This window comes from Eubalaena glacialis, chromosome 3 (genome assembly GCF_028564815.1).
Source record: "Eubalaena glacialis isolate mEubGla1 chromosome 3, mEubGla1.1.hap2.+ XY, whole genome shotgun sequence".
Lineage (NCBI taxonomy): Eukaryota > Metazoa > Chordata > Mammalia > Artiodactyla > Balaenidae > Eubalaena > Eubalaena glacialis.
The window spans coordinates 184,275,998-184,292,364 of NC_083718.1; positions in this window are offsets into that span (position 1 = coordinate 184,275,998).

Genomic DNA, 16,367 nt, shown 5'->3' on the forward strand with positions numbered 1-16,367 from the left:
GAGAATCCTAAAGATACTACCAGAAAACTACTAGAGATAATCAATGAATTTGGTAAAGTAGCAGGATACAAAATTAATGCACAGAAATCTCTTGCATTCTTATACACTAATGATGAAAATTCTGAAAGAGAAATTAAGGAAACACTCCCATTTACCACTGCAACAAAAAGAATAAAATACCTAGGAATAAACCTACCTAAGGAGACAAAAGACCTGTATGCAGAAAATTATAAGACACTGATGAAAGAAATTAAAGATGAAACAAACAGATGGAGAAATATACAATGTTCTTGGATTGGAAGAATCAACATTGTGAAAATGACTCTACTACCCAAAGCAATCTACAGATTCAATGCAAACCCTATCAAACTACCAATGGCATTTTTCACAGAACTAGAACAAAAAAATTCACAATTTGTATGGAAACACAAAAGACCCCAAAGAGCCAAAGCAATCTTCAGAAAGAAAAACGGACCTGGAGGAATCAGGCTCCCTGACTTCAGACTATACTGCAAAGCTACAGTAATCAAGACAGTGTGGTACTGGCACAAAAACAGAAATATAGATCAGTGGAACAGGATAGAAAGCCCAGAGATAAACCCACGCCCCTATGGTCAAATAATCTATGACAAAGGAGGCAAGGATATACAATGGAGAAAAGACAGTAAGTGGTGCTGGGAAAACTGGACAGCTACATGTAAAAGAATGAAATTAGAACACTCCCTAACACCAAACACAAAAATAAACTCAAAATGGATTAAAGACCTAAATGTAAGGCCAGACACTATAAAACTCTTAGAGGAAAACATAGGCAGAACACTCTATGACATAAATCACCCCAAGATCCTTTTTGACCCACCTCCTAGAGAAATGGAAATAAAAGGAAAAATAAGTAAATGGGACCTAATGGAAGTTGAAAGCTTTTGCATAGCAAAGGAAACCATAAACAAGATGAAAAGTCAACCCTCAGAGTGGGAGGAAATATTTGCAGACGAAGCAGCTGACAAAGGATTAATCTCCAAAACATACAAGCAGCTCATGCAGCTCAATATCAAAAAAACAAACAACCCAATCCAAAAACGGGCAGAAGACCTAAATAGACATTTCTCCAAAGAAGATATACAGATTGCCAACAAACACATGAAAGGATGCTCAATATCACTAATCATTAGAGAAATGCAAATCAAAGCTACAATGAGGTATCACCTCACACCAGTCAGAATGGCCATCATAAAAAATCTACAAACAATAAATGCTGGAGAGAGTGTGGAGAAAAGGGAACCCTCTTGCACTGTTGGTGGGAATGTAAATTGATACAGCCCCTATGGAGAACAGTATGGAGGTTCCTTAAAAAACTAAAAATAGAACTACCGTACGACCCAGCAATCCCACTACTGGGCATATACCCTGAGAAAACCATAATTCAAAAAGAGTCATGTACCACAATGTTCATTGCAGCTCTATTTACAATAGCCAGGACATGGAAGCAACCTAAGCATCCATTGACAGATGAATGGATAAAGAAGATGTGGCACATATACACAATGGAATATTACTCAGCCATAAAAAGAAATGAAATTGAGTTATTTGTAGTCAGTTGGATGGACCTAGAGTCTGTCATACAGTGTGAAGTAAGTCAGAAAGAGAAAAACAAATACCATATGCTAACACATATATATGGAATCTAAAAAAAAAAATGGTTCTGAAGAACTTAGGGGCAGGACAGGAATAAAGACACAGAGGTAGAGAATGGACTTGAGGACACAGGGAGGGGGAAGGGTAAGCTGGGATGAAGTGAGAGAGTGGCACGGACATATATACACTACCAAATGTAAAACAGATAGCTAGTGGGAAGCAGCCGCATAGCACAGGGAGATCAGCTCTGTGCTTTGTGACCACCTAGATGGGTGGGATAGGGAGGGTGGGAGGGAGATGCAAGAGGGAGGGGATATGGGGATATATGTATACGTATAGCTGACTCATTTTGTTATACAGCAGAAACTAACACACCATTGTAAAGCAGTTATACTCCAATAAAGATGTTAGAAAAATATCCATATAACACAGCAATTCGGCTCCCAGATATATACCCAAAACAATTGAAAATAGTCCAACATTTGTACATGAATGTTCACAGCAGCAGTATTCATTATAGCCCCAAAGTGGAAACGACCCACATGTTTATCACCTGAAGAATAGAGAAACAATATATGATATATCCATATTATGGAATATTACTCAGCTGTAGAAGGAATGAAGTACTGATACATGGCTACAGAGTGGATGAACCTTGAAAACATTATGCTAAATAAGAGAAGCCAGACACAAAAAGTCACATATTGTATGATTCCATTTAAATGAAATATCCAGAATAGGTAAATTCAAAGAGACAGAAATCAGATGAGTGGTTTCCAGGGGCTGGGGAAAGGGAGGGAGGGGTAGTAACTGTTTAATGGGTACAAGAATTCCCTTTGGGGTAATGAAAATGTTTTGGAACTAGATAGAGGTTATGATTGCCAACACTGTGAACATACTAAATGCCATTGAATTGTACACTTTGAAATGTTAATTTTATGTTATGTGAATACCATCAAAAAAATTTCCCAAAACCCCTGCCCTCCCCCAGCCAAAGAGAGATCATTCACTCAAGCTAAGCAACTCAAATCTGCTCCCCCTGCAATTTGAATCTTCCTTCCCAAACTGCTTACATAGCATCCATGTCCAAACTATAGTCTTATTTTCTCTTGCTATCCCAAACTGTCCTAGCTACTATCGTACCATCTCAAGTAAGGGCAACTCCATCCTTTTGGTTGCTCAAGCCAAAAAGCCTCAGAGCCATCCCTACCTCATTTCTTATTCTCACCCCTCACATCTAACCACGCAGGAGATTCCTTTTGCTTTATGGACAAACTATACCCGGAACCCCACGATGTCTCACTCCTCTGCAGCTATCTCCCTAGTGAGAGACACACCAGCAGCGGTACCCTGAATCACTGCAGGAACCTTCTAACCAGCTTCTCTGTTTCTGCCCCTGTTCTCCTTGTCCTAGGTTGTCTCCAGGAGGATCCTCACCTCCTGGTTATCTGTTCCCTGGTTTAATCCATCCCTTCCTGTTGAGTGTGGGCTGGACTTGGTGCATTGCTGCTAAGGAATAGAATAAGGCAGAAATGACAGTCTCTCTGTTTGTCTGTCTCTGTCTCCGTCTCTCTGTCTCTTTCTGTCTCTCTCTCTCTTTTATCTCTTGCTCTGGGGAAAGCCAGCTACTAAGTTATGAGCAAACCCATGGAGGGGTCCACGTGGTGAGGAACTAAAGCCTCTGCCAGCAGTCACACAAATGCACTTGGAATCAGATCTCCCAGCCCCACCTTCATCTGGTCATCACCTCTTCACGTTGCTCCTCTGATCGTAACCCCGCAGTGACTTCCCATCTAGGTCCCTGTGATGGCTCACAGTGCCCTGTGGGATCTGGCTTCTTATCACCTTCACACCTGAGCTTTTTCTCCCCTCCATTGCTCAGTCTGCTTCAGCTGGCCTCCCGGGGCCAGATCCAGCCTCAGCCCTGGTCTTTCAGCCACGTTTCCTCTGCCTGGAACACTCCCCACCAGGTGACCACACTCTCCTTCACTCACCTCCTTCAAGTCTTTGCTCCAATGTCATTCCCATAATGAAGTCCACCCAGTTCGCTTTATTTCACATAAATAGCGCCCTCCCCCTCAACACCGCCAACCTTTTGTCCAGCTGTACTCTTTCTTTACCCACGACACTCATCGACTTCTAATATAGTCTACACTCTTCTTCTTGATTATGTTCATTGGTTTTGGTCTCTCTCCCACTAGAATGTCAGCCCCTCAAGGGCAGGGATCACTGCTGTATGGCAAGCACTTAGAACAGCCTGGAAAGTAGTAGGTGCTCAATAAATATCTGATGAGTGAATGAAAACTGGACTGGCTCAGAGCCTGAAACCAGTTTCTGCTGATGGCAGGGCCCTGAGGACAGGTCCACTAGGCCCTTCTACTGAGTCCCAGAGAGGTTGTCATTTCTCCAGCTCTTACTTAGGCTTCCACTCAGTCTCCTTTTTGCTTGGTACTTAGAGTGATTTCCTGTTCTTTGCCACCACATAGTGAACTGGAGCACTGGTATTCTCACTGCTTTACAGAGGTAAAAACTCAAGTTCGAATCTGTAAGTGACTTGCCCTTGGTCAAACAGCAAGAAACTAGCAGAGCCCAGATCCAAGTCCAAGTCTAATGCTGGAGCCCACGTTTATATTCACTGGTCCACAGGAGGGTAGTACAATCACGCTGCCACAGGACATGCCTGGGAAGGAATTACATTCAAGCTGGGTTGTGAAGCCCCAAAGATAAAGCAAGCACACAAAAAAGCAAGATAACAAATGAATAGTTTGGTGCTCAGACGGCCAGGGAAGTCGTTTCAGAGGTCGCAAATTTCAACGATAGCAAGGTTGGTGCTGCCCTATCTTTGATTTGCTGTCCTCAGCATTCCTCCCGAATATGGACGTTCACATCTCCCATTACTCAGCAATTCCACTCCTGGGAAAGTTCTCCAAAGAAACTCTTGCACATGTATTACAGGAGATACTAAGAACACACTCTACCTAATAGCAAAAGCCTGGAGATAAACCAAGTATCATTAATGGAAGAACCCATTAATAAATCATAGTACAATTAATATGAAATTGTAATCACAACTGATGAACCAGATCTGGGGTCAGCAAACTACGTGGCCTATTTTTGTATGGTCTGCAGGCTAAGGGTGGCTTTTTACATTTTTTAAGGGTTATAAAATAAACAAAGTGACAGATCATAGGTGGCCTGCAGGGTCTAAAATGTTTCCCATATGGCCCTTTACAGAAAAAGTTTGCAGATCCCTGACCTAGAGCAACTTGCAAAAATGTGGATGAATCTTAGAAGTGAAAAAAAGTCTCAAAACTTTATATATATCATGATATCTTTTTTATAAAAACAAAGTCAACTAAAGTAAAAATGGACTTTTAAGGAGTACATACAGATGCAATAAAAATATAGAAGAAAAGCAGGGGAAAGATGGAATTTGAGAGAATGATTAGCTACCCCAGGTGGGGCAGATAATTAAGTACTCCAGAGGACGGGGTTGGGTGGGCAGTATATGTAGATGAAGGTCCTAGGTTTTGTTGTGGGAGGTGAAAAGATGGTGCTTATTACTGTTTTAAAGAAATAAGTAGTTAAATAAAAGCAGGCCCTGCATGGACCAATAATGAGAGTGTACCATGAGCCAAGGCTTGTAATTAACCCAATATGGCAATGAGGTCCAAGAACGTTAACAAGCAAAACATACTAACTGCAAAATTAAAAAAAAATCAGCATATACAATAAAAAAGTAAAACAGTAAAAATCTCTTTCTCCCTACTTGTCCACTTGCAATGCCATACCTCAGAGGTAACCACTGTCAACTATCTGAGGGATATTCTGCTCATATAAGGATAGAAACCACTGCTAAACAGAGACCCTGAAACATACATAGAGGTGCATAAATAAGAAATGAGCTGATGTCTCTCCCACGTCACAGTGGGCCATCCTGGCTGTAATGACTGCCTTTCGGGAGGGAGTCCAAGCTCCTTCTGTCTCACTGTTTCACAGTTTCCCTTGTCTACATGATAGGAGAGAGCCCACCACCACTTCCACAGCAGGGGATGTGTCACAGGACATTGCCATTCCATTTAAGGCCCAGAAGTTGCACACATCATTTTATGCTCACACCACTGGGCAAATCTTAGCTGCAAGGGAGTCTGGGAAGTGTAGTCTTTATTCTAGGAGGTGTGGGCCTAGCTATAATCCAGAGATTCTAGCATTCTTTTCTGTTCATACATCAACATATAAATGTATATGTATGCACTGTTATTTATGAAACTGTATATACCCTACATAAGCTATTGCTGTTCTGCAGGTTGAATTTTCCAGATAGCAACATATCCTAGAAGTCTTTCCATATTACCGCATATAGTATGTCTCATTCTTTGAAATGATTACGCAGTGCTCCATTGCATGTATGTAGCATAATGTACACAACCATCCCTTTTCATCAGCATTTTAGTTTTTTCCAGTTGCCTGGGTTCTTCTGAAAGACTTGATGACCACATACACGTATTCACATACATACACATATTTACATCCTTGCAAAGCAGAGAGTCATGGTTCCTGATGAGAAGTCCAGCTCTCCAAGTGGTAGTCCTGGATTGGCCTTACCAAACTTCAGTACCAATATCTTCAGTTTGCTTCTGACACGTGCAAAGAAACTCCCAGGGGTATTAGCTGGTCCAGCTGTGGTCCTGAAGGGAGGGGCCTGACTGTGTTTTGGTCAGATGCTACCTTCCCCCACTGCCACACCAGGGATGGTGAGAGCCTCACTCTTCTGAGTCTCAGCCTAACACCAGCCTTGGGGATGCTGAGATGAGGAAAGAAAAGGGAAGATAGCAGAAAGAGAAACAGGCACTGGCCTATGTCCTCTAACTGCCCAGCAAGAAATTATCTCCCACAGTAAGATGAGAACTGCTGTCTTCTCAAGTTAATAGTGTTCCATCTTCTCCCAGGGCCCATCTAACACGATGATGCTTTCCGTTTGTCACGGGGCTTCTTCTGTTTCTGTACTGCAGAGGAGCCATTCCAATGAATTCAGAGAGAACCTGCACAGCTGTCACAACTGTCACGAGCTGAGGGTGCCCCAAGCAGCTTCCAGGTGTTCGGAATTGGCAATACTCTGTCCTTGTTAATGCATGTGATTAGCAAGCTCTAGGAAGTTTTAGGAATTCTTTAATTGCAAGTGTTATTAAATTAGACTCTTCCTCCCCAGAAGGCAATCTTGAAACAAAACGCTGTGCAACATGCTGGAAGGGGAGGGGGTGAGGGAGAGGCCGACACTGAGCAGTGACTCCCAGAGCTGAGCACTGAGCTGGCTGGGACCCAAACACGGGGTCATCAACATCCTTGAGACCCATCCTTTGAACTGGGGGGAAACTGGCATCCAGGAAGTCAAGTAACTTGGCTGAGTTACTTAGAGGTAGTGGTGGGCTTCAACTTTGGGTCAGGCTGGCTTAACCCCCTTTGTTTTGCTGTCCAGTTAAATGGCTCTGCAGGCTTTGGAAGCAGACACACCTGGCTCAACCCCCCGACCCATGTTCTGCTGCATCTCCGTGGGTCATATCTAAGTGCTCTTCCCCCACCGAGTCTTCTCTAATGCGTTCAATGTTTCTCCACATAAAGTACACTACTTCATATGGATAGGTGTCATTTTTGTCTGATAACGTCTATTCCCTCTCCTGGTAATAGCATCTGAATTTCCATGGGGGGGGGCCATCTCCTCTCCCACGTGGTTCGGGTGGGACTGACTTCAGCCTCCTTCCCCCAGCCACAGTCATTGGCTCACTGGTGAGAAAAATCCCAAAATTGGGCAAGTGGAAGATTTCCCTGGGACTTGTTCTAGAACCACTGAAAAAAGACAATCTCCTTCTGCTGGAGCTACTAATCTAGTCGATTGCAGGCTCAGCATTCTTAATGGACATTTCATCATCCTGTGGGAAGACCAGCCCGAGAATTGATGCCAACAAAGGGTAAAAGAGAGCCGAGAGAAGGAGAGAGAGATTTCTGACAACGTTGTTTCAGCACCTGGATCTAAGTAAGCCTGAAGCTGGGATACACTTAGACTGTTTGGTCATCTGAGTAGTTAAAATTCTTATTCTGGTTGAGGTAGTTTGAGTTGCATTTCTCTCTTTTTTTTTTTTACATCCAAGTCTTGAATGTGTGTTCTATATCCTTCTACATTCTGATGACTTAACTTCTGAGTAATCATTTTACTAATGCTTCTTTTAAATGTGGCAGCCTCCCAACAAACTTTGCAAAATATGTCTTAGGAGGTATGGTTTTATAGGGATATCTTGACAAAGACACAATCCTTTGATCCACCAAGTGTACATAGAATCTGGAGCTTCTTAAGTTAGGACTGTCTTCTCTACATATGCACGTGCACACACACACACGCACACGTGTGCACACACACACGTGCACACACACACACGACTTTACGAAGTAAGGGAAGATTTGGAGGGGGGTAATTGAGAGCAGAGAAGAGATACAGAGAAAAGTGGAAAAGCATAACAAATACTAGCAATGTGTCTCCTTTGAAATTAACACACATATATCTACTGCAGCTAAAGAGACTTAAGACTGGTAGGAGGAGGAACATTTGGACCAAGGACAGAGGAAAACTAGAAGTAGTAGATGAAGGGTAGCATAGACATTGCTGGAGGCTTAAATTGTTACTCCATGGGGAAAAAACCGGTTATATTTTTTTGTCTTCCTGGTATATAGTTGAAGAAAAAGATTAAAAATTATTCACCTTACATGAGCCAGAGACATCTCTGTTCACTGAACATACAAAAATATTTATAAGGAAAAAGTAACTGATCCAAGGGCTTAGATACTAGAATCTCTGATGCTAATGTAATTTTATTCTGAAAGATTCTCTTCTAGATAGCTTAGCAAGACCATCTTATTTAATTTTCCCCTTCTCTAAGCATTCATATGTTAGCACAACTGTTTTTCCATGGTCCATCAGAGGAGACCTTTTTCTGTGACTACCTGTAAATTTAGTATTGGAGACACTGGATGAGTGTTTGCACAGGTGACACTGTGGGGCCGATGACAGCCCATTCTCTTTTGAGTAAACAGGAGGATCACATCCACGGTCCCAGGAAAAGGTCTTAAATAGTGAAAGTGGGGAATCAGTCTACTGCAAACTTACAGGGTTTTAATTCACAAATCTTTACAGCTACCTGCATTCAAAACGCTACCGGGTAATCAGGCATGAATAGGAGACAGCTCTCAAAGACTCAGACCCTAGAAACTGAGAAAGGCAGGCACACACATTATTAGACCACAGAAAGAGAAAAGGGGATAGATGCTTAGCTCTAAGGAAAAACAGAGAAGGGAGAGATTGAGGCCAGCTGGGGGAATGAGAGGGCCTCTTGAGGATGTGGCACTGGAGCTGGGAATGGGATTAGTCATGGCAAATGAGTTGGTTGGGCATTCCAGGCAGGGGGCTCTGAAAGAGTGGGAAGGGCTGGGCATGTTGGGGAATAGTAAACAGGGTCTTGGGTGGCTGGAGCTCAGGATATGTGTGATCATGGGTTCCTGACCTGCCAGCTGTAATTCCACCCTTTCTCTACTATTTAAGAGAATAAATTGAAATACAAGTCAGTCACAGAGACATTTGATTATGGATAACTTTGAAGCCCCTCTAGTTTATAAAAAGATCATCATTCGGAAACATCGACTCTTTATCTTTTTAAATACATAATTCCTCAGGGCACACCTCTTAACTTATGCTGACATATTTCTCCAGTCATCGATTAAGCATTTGCCGAGCACTAATTCTGTTCCAGGTGCTGTTCCAGACATTGGAATTGTGAACACAAAAGGCAAAGAGCTGCCCTCATGGAGCTAATGTTGATAGGAGGAGACCCGTGATGACTAAACCAGCAAAAAATATGTAGTATGAAGGCTCTAAAGAACACAAAGCAGAACAAGGGGGATAGATAATGAGGGAAGGGGTTGCATTATATGTGGGGTGATCATAAAAGAAACCACCCTGAGAAGACTAGAAGCCTACAGATGAACTTGGTCCTAGAAGAAGTGCGGAAGGGAGCTGTGCAGAGACTGGGTGGATAGCAAGTGCACAGCCCTGGGTTGGGGGAGTGCTTGGCATGGCTGAGGACAGGCAGGGCTCCAGGGTGGCTCAGGCAGGTGAAGGAGGCAAAGAGTGGAAAGAGGTGAGGTGAGAGGGAGCAGGGAAGCCAGAGCGTGCACGGTCTTGCTGGCCAGGGTAAGTAAGGATTTAGAATATTATTTTGAGTGAGATGGGGAATCCAAAGGAGGGTTTTGAGCAGAGGTATGCCTTGATCTGAATTCATTTAAAAAGGGTCATTCTGACTTCTGTTTTGTTAAGAAATGAGTGTGGAGGGCAAGGATGGGAGGAAGGAGACTCATCAGGGAGCCAATGCAAGAATGCAAGTGAGAGATGGTGGCTTGGACCAGGGTGGTGGAGATGGAGGTGGTACGGAATTTGGATTCTGGATATATTCTGAAGAAGATCAAGTAAAATATCTAGATGTGTTATATAGAACATGTGATAGAAAGAGACACATCAAGAATTGAAACTGAGCAGGATGTTGTGGGGCTCCTGGGCACAAAAGCCTTTCTGTGTCCCCTTCCCTGAGTTCCAAAGGGCAGGTTCAAACAGCTGCTAATCAGGGAAGGGAGGGGATGCAGAGACAAGGAAGGAGCAGCCAAGAAACAGTAGTGCAACCTTGGGGCAGGGTCCTGGTTCATCCTCAAGGGATACACATAACGACATCTTTGATCTCTTCTGCACAACTAAAACCTCCACCACCTGGAAGATATTCCAGAGGGAAGGTCACAGTTCAATAACCCTGAGAACCACAGATCACAAGACCACCTGATACCAGAAGATCCCGAGATTGAAGGAATGTAGGCCCTATGTGCACCCTGATCCTTACCAGCAACACTGCCCCTTGACTATAAAACTCCTCACAAACTCCCCAGTGTTGGAACACACTGTTTTGAGGGCATTCGCCCACTGTGGGCCCCTTTGCCTGGCAAAGCAATAAAGCTATTCTTTTCTACTTTACCCTAAAACTCTGTCTCCAAGATTCAATTTGGTACTGGGTACAGAGGCTGAATTTTGGCATCAGAATGCCTTTGAGGTTTATAGTCTGAGCAAGAAGAAGGATGAAGTTCTCTTTTGCTAAGAAGTGGTGGTGGTGGGCACTCAGGGGACCAGATTCGAGAGATGAAACCAGAATGTGAGTTTTTGGCTTTGCTAGGTTTGAGATGACCATGAGACACCCAAGTGGAGATGTCAGGTAGGCAGTTGGATATAAGAATGTGGAGTTCACAGCAGAAGTCTGGATTTGGGATAGAAACCGGGGAGTCCTCAATGCAGAGATGGTTTTCAAAGCCAGTAAACCAGGTGAAGTCACCTGTGGAGTGAGTATAGCTTGACAAAAGTTCCCTGGACTGGAGCCCTGGGGGGCCACACAACTAAGAGGCAAGGGGGATGCAGAGAAATCAGCAAAGAAGATGGAAAAGCACTGGCTTGTACAGTCAGGGAGAATCAAGAGAGAGGGTTGTCCCAGAAGCCACACGATGAAAGTGTTTCGAGAAGAAGGGAGTAACCAGCTGTGTCAAATGATGCTAAAAGGTCATGTATGATGTATGTAGTTTGGGTTACTGATCTTTGGTATTTTCTCAGAAATATTCTAAACAAGAAATAAAGCTAATTGGAAATGTAGAGAAGCAAACATACTATGTTCTTAAGTCAGCATTTTCAAGTCAGTATTGAATACTGTGAGAGAATAGAAAATACATAGATTGTTCTCTGCCCCTGGTTCCTGGCACTGAGCTCCCAAAACCCTTGTAATTGCCTAAGTGATAAGAATACTAGGAGCATCTTTTGTTCTAAGATTGGTCTTTGACCCTGGCTCCTGACACAAAGTTCCTAAATCCCTTGGAATTTCCTGGGTGACAGCAGTGTCTTTTATTCTAATGAGGTGACTCGTGTGAGCTCCTGGACAGGTGCTGGGCATCAGAAAGATCAAACCATGATTAGAAGCCTGGAATTTTCAGCCCCACCTCCTATTCTCCGGAGAGGGGAGAGGGGCTGGAAATGGAGTTAATGATCAATCATGCTGACATGATGAAGCCTCCATAAAAATCCCCAAAGCGCTGGATTTGGAGAGCTTCTGGGTTGGTTAATGCATGGAGGTGCTGGGAGAGTGGAGCATCTGGAGAGAGCATGGAAGCTGCATGCCCTTTCCCACATCTTGCCTTGCATGTCTTCCCTCTGGATATTCATCTCTATACTTCATCATATTCTTTTGTAATAAACTGGTAAACAGTAAATAAACTCTTTTCCTGAGTTCTGTGAAACATTATAACAAATAATCAAACCCAAGGAAGGGATCGTGGGGACCTTTGATTTATAGCTGATTGGTCAGAAGCATGTCTTGTAGGACTGAGCCCTGACCCTGTGGGAGCTGATGCTACCTCCAGGTAGATAGCATCAGAACTGAGTTAAATTGTAAGACATCCAGCTGGTGTTGCAGAGAATTGCTTGCGGTGGGGGGAAAAAACCCACACCTCTGGTATCAGAAGTGTTGTGTTGTGTGTGGGGTGGTAGTGTGAGAGTAAAGGAGAAACACACAGGAGGAGAAGTGAGGCTTCCTTTACAAATATATAATAATTTAGATGACTGCAGCTCTACTCTGTCTCAGCTGGGTCTTTTTGGCTTTAATGCTCAGAGAGATGGTGGCTCCTGTTTGCTTTTAATCACCACGGTGGAAGAACATCAGAGATTATAGGGTCGGAGGGAAGGAGGAAGCGGGGGGAGAGAGAAAGAGAAGGAGGAGGAGGAGGAGGAGGAGGGAGAGAGAGAGAGAGAAGAAGAAGGAGGGAGGGGGAGGAGGAGGGGGGATGGAGGGATGGAGCGAGGGAGGGATGGAGGGAGAGAGGGAGAGAGGGAGAGAGAGAGAGAAGAATACACACAGAAGAACATGCCCATGTGAGCTAGTAGGGGTACTAGTGGGTGCAGACAGGGCCCAGGCAAAATTATAAATTAGATGACTGTCTCTGTCCTTTTTCCCCCCCTTTCAGCTCTTTTTCTTCTTCCTAGAAAATTCTGTGCACAGAACCTACTTGATACAGACCTAATAATGGCCACCTTCCCAAGGCACCTGAATTTCTAGGGTCCCAGAGGCAATTATGTGGGTTCATGGGCCATGTTCATAATTTTATACAGCCTATGGAAATTGTACATTAATTTTCAATAAGGTTACATAGATAGTTTTAAAAACTTTTTTTATAAATTTATTTTTTTAAATTTTATTTATTTTTGGCTGTGTTGGGTCTTCGTTGCTGTGCATGGGCTTTCTTTAGTTGTGGCGAGGGGGAGCTACACTTCGTTGTGGTGCATGGGCTTACTGCGGTGGCTTCTCTTGTTGCAGAGCACAGGCTCTAGGTGTGCGGGCTTCAGTAGTTGTGGCACGTGGGCTCAGTAGTTGTGGCACGCAGGCTTAGTTGCTCTGCGGCATGTGGGATCTTCCTGGACCAGGGCTCAAACCCATGTCCCCTGCATTGGCAGGCGGATTCTTAACCACTGCGCCACCAGGGAAGCCCCAGATAGTTTTGATATTCAGTAACTGTTTAGAGAGCAACATCTGTATTTGCACCTGTAAGTCTTTGAATACTTTAAGTGGAGAAACTATCACATAATTAACGTGGTTTGGCTGGTAAAAATCCTTTAAAATATGGAGCCTGTGGGATGGGGCTAGGGAATAACAGTGATGAGGTAGAAATCTATAGTTTGAGCAGCTTCCTCCTTTTCAGAACCTTAGCAGGCTGGCACTCCCATGCACACTTGAAGTCAATTAAAGTCACATGTCTTCTTTTGGCCAAAGAAATGTGAATAGCAGTGATGCCTGGCCATTTCTAGGAAGATGAAACATTTGCTTCCTTCACTTCCCTGTCATGGTTACTGGAGATATTTCAGATTGTCAAAGCTTCATGACTGTGGGTCCCTCAGTGAGAACTTCATGGGGCAGAGACGTCTGCTAACTGGAAATGGACATGTGATACAAGCAGAAAATAAGTGTTTGTTTTTTTAAGACACTGAGATTTAAGGATGCTTGTTACTGCAGTACACATAGCCCATACTCACTCGTACAGAAATTGGCACCTTGCAGTGAGCTGCTGTTATAATCCAAACCTAAAATCTGTGGCATTGGGTCAGCAATCATTAGGAAGTAGCAAAGAAACTGTAGTCAGAGGTTGGGGAGATGGTGATCCACATTAGGGAGTAGAAAAATGTTTGGCAGATTGTCACCTGTGGTGACATTGGGAAGCACATCACATCCCTAATGACATAATGCACACTTAGGTGAATAGGTTGGAAAACAGAATATGATTAGGGTATAAAGATTGCTATTGGCTGCATTTGGCAAAGTGTTCCAAGTATGAGATAAACTCAGAAAAGAATTGGTCAGTTTGCAAACAGGAAAGGAAAGGAAAAGGGGTCCATGAATTCAAAGACTCATAAGGTTGGAAGGGACAACTGCTTCTCAACTACATGCTCCACATGTTCAAATCTTGGAACAGTAAAGGTCAAAAGTAAAAACTCAGTCTGTGGCAAGGGTCAGATGAAGGGTGTAGCCATCATACCTAAAGGTTGAATTTTTGACTGGATTAAGGTGTCAACTAAAGATCCAGTGAATCCTATCAAGTGGGCCAAATATCTCAGGGGAAAAAATAAATAAGGATGTGATTCCCTCACCAACACCTGATAGGTTCAAGATGTAGTGATTTATTTTGAGAAAGAAGGAGGCAGGCAGTAGGAAAGCAGGGAAATACAGCAAATATGAGGATTGTATTTTGAAATGAATGATGGGTGTGGCTATCAGCACAAATTGTTGGCTGGAATCACAAGGCATGTTTGGGAGGCAAGTTGTAATAATAAAGGATACGTCACTGGGACTAAAAGAGGAAGTGATGGTTCTAGACTTCAAGTCACCTTTTGTGTCCCAACTCTGTACATGCAGAGTGTGAGCTGGGAAAGGTATTCTTCTCCAAAGGAGGACTTATTCCCCAATTCAAATGTAGCCAAGGGGGATGTTTGCAAAGGAAGAATCTCCTAGAGGAGAGAGATGGGGTTCCCAAAGGACAATGGATAGGGGAGAAATTCCAAGAGAATTGGATCATGATCTTTCTTCTGGGGAGGGAAACCTCATAATGTCTGCCCAGCAGGATTACAGAACTGCCGCAGACTAGTGTCCTTCCCCTTTATGCATGGGAGCATTTAATAAGCTTACCCTGTCCCTATACCATCATTATAGAGTGCCTGTGTGATGAACAGCTGCCTTGTCTTTTCAGTTCTGGACACAGACTTGATGTAGAGACTACCTTACATCATTCAGAGATCCTGGACCTTGAGCTTGATGTCCTGCCTGAATGGAACTTTCATAAGGGACAAGGGTATTTTTGTGCATGAGACAGAAGGTGAACTGTTTGTTGACCAGAATGATAGACTATGTAGTTGTCTGTGCTGTTCACCAATATTTTCAGGTCTTCCCTTCCTGGGCCTGTGGTAGGATCACATCTCTCTGCTCATCCATCAGGTAGCTTGATTTGGCCATGTGCAATGCAAGTGGAAGCACTTCTTAGAGTCTTTAAGAAAAAATGTGTGATTTGCTATGTTCCCTCCCCCTGCTGCACTGATTGGGTGCCACTCCAGGTGGTGACAGTGGCTCCATTTGTCTTGGCTCCTGAGTGAGAAGATATTAGAACATCCTGCCCCCACCCCACCACCATGACTCAAAACTGCACCTAGTATGAATGAGAAATAAAGCTTTGTTGTTATCAGTCACTAAACTGGGGGACTAACCTAGTCAATTCCACTACAAGAGGCCTTTCCTTCAGATAAAAGATTGAAAACAACTGACACTGATTTCAGATGTCGCTTTCCTATAACACTGTAATCAAGAGGTTGTGTATAGAATGGACATGAGATAAATGAGACTGATTCCAGGAGGCTGTTTGGAGGCTGCCTGAGGAGCAAAGAAGGGCAAATAAAGTTATGGGAATGGGGAGGAGACCTAATTAAGTCTTTAAATATGAATAGAGTTTTGCAAGACCATTTTCTATAGTTCAAACGCATCTGGTTGGACAAAGTGACGTCATCATTCCATGCTTGGTTTTCAGACCAAGTTTTTCGGACAGCCTCTAACAAGTTTGTTAGGGTTGAACAAACAGTGGATAATTTGAGCGTTAAAAATTAGGTCCTGTGTCTTGACAGTCATATTTGGCTATAAAGCCCTTACGGTGAATGAAATGTGAAATGCATAATATCCAAGTGAACTAGCCCTTGATGGGTCGTACTCCAACATGTGCCGAAGGAATCTGGCAAGAGTTTCTCCAGGGATGCCCTTGCGTAATGGCTCCTCTTTTAGAATCCAGTGTCTGCCTTATTTCTCGGTCTGGAACTTCTGAGTCTTGAATTCTGGCACTAAGCATTCATTAATAGGAAATCTGCTCTCTTTAATGAGCTGTATTCACTGAATTTGGACTCTACGATTAATCATACAAAAATATAGCCCCACCACCTGCCATTTGAAATTCCTGGCAAGATCTGAGTGAAACTCTCTGGAGATCAATGGTAATAAGAAATGAATGATGCTTTTATAGTACACAGTGATTATTTTCTGATCAAATAAATGCAGTAACTCTGACTGCACAGCTGGCTAGGGCTG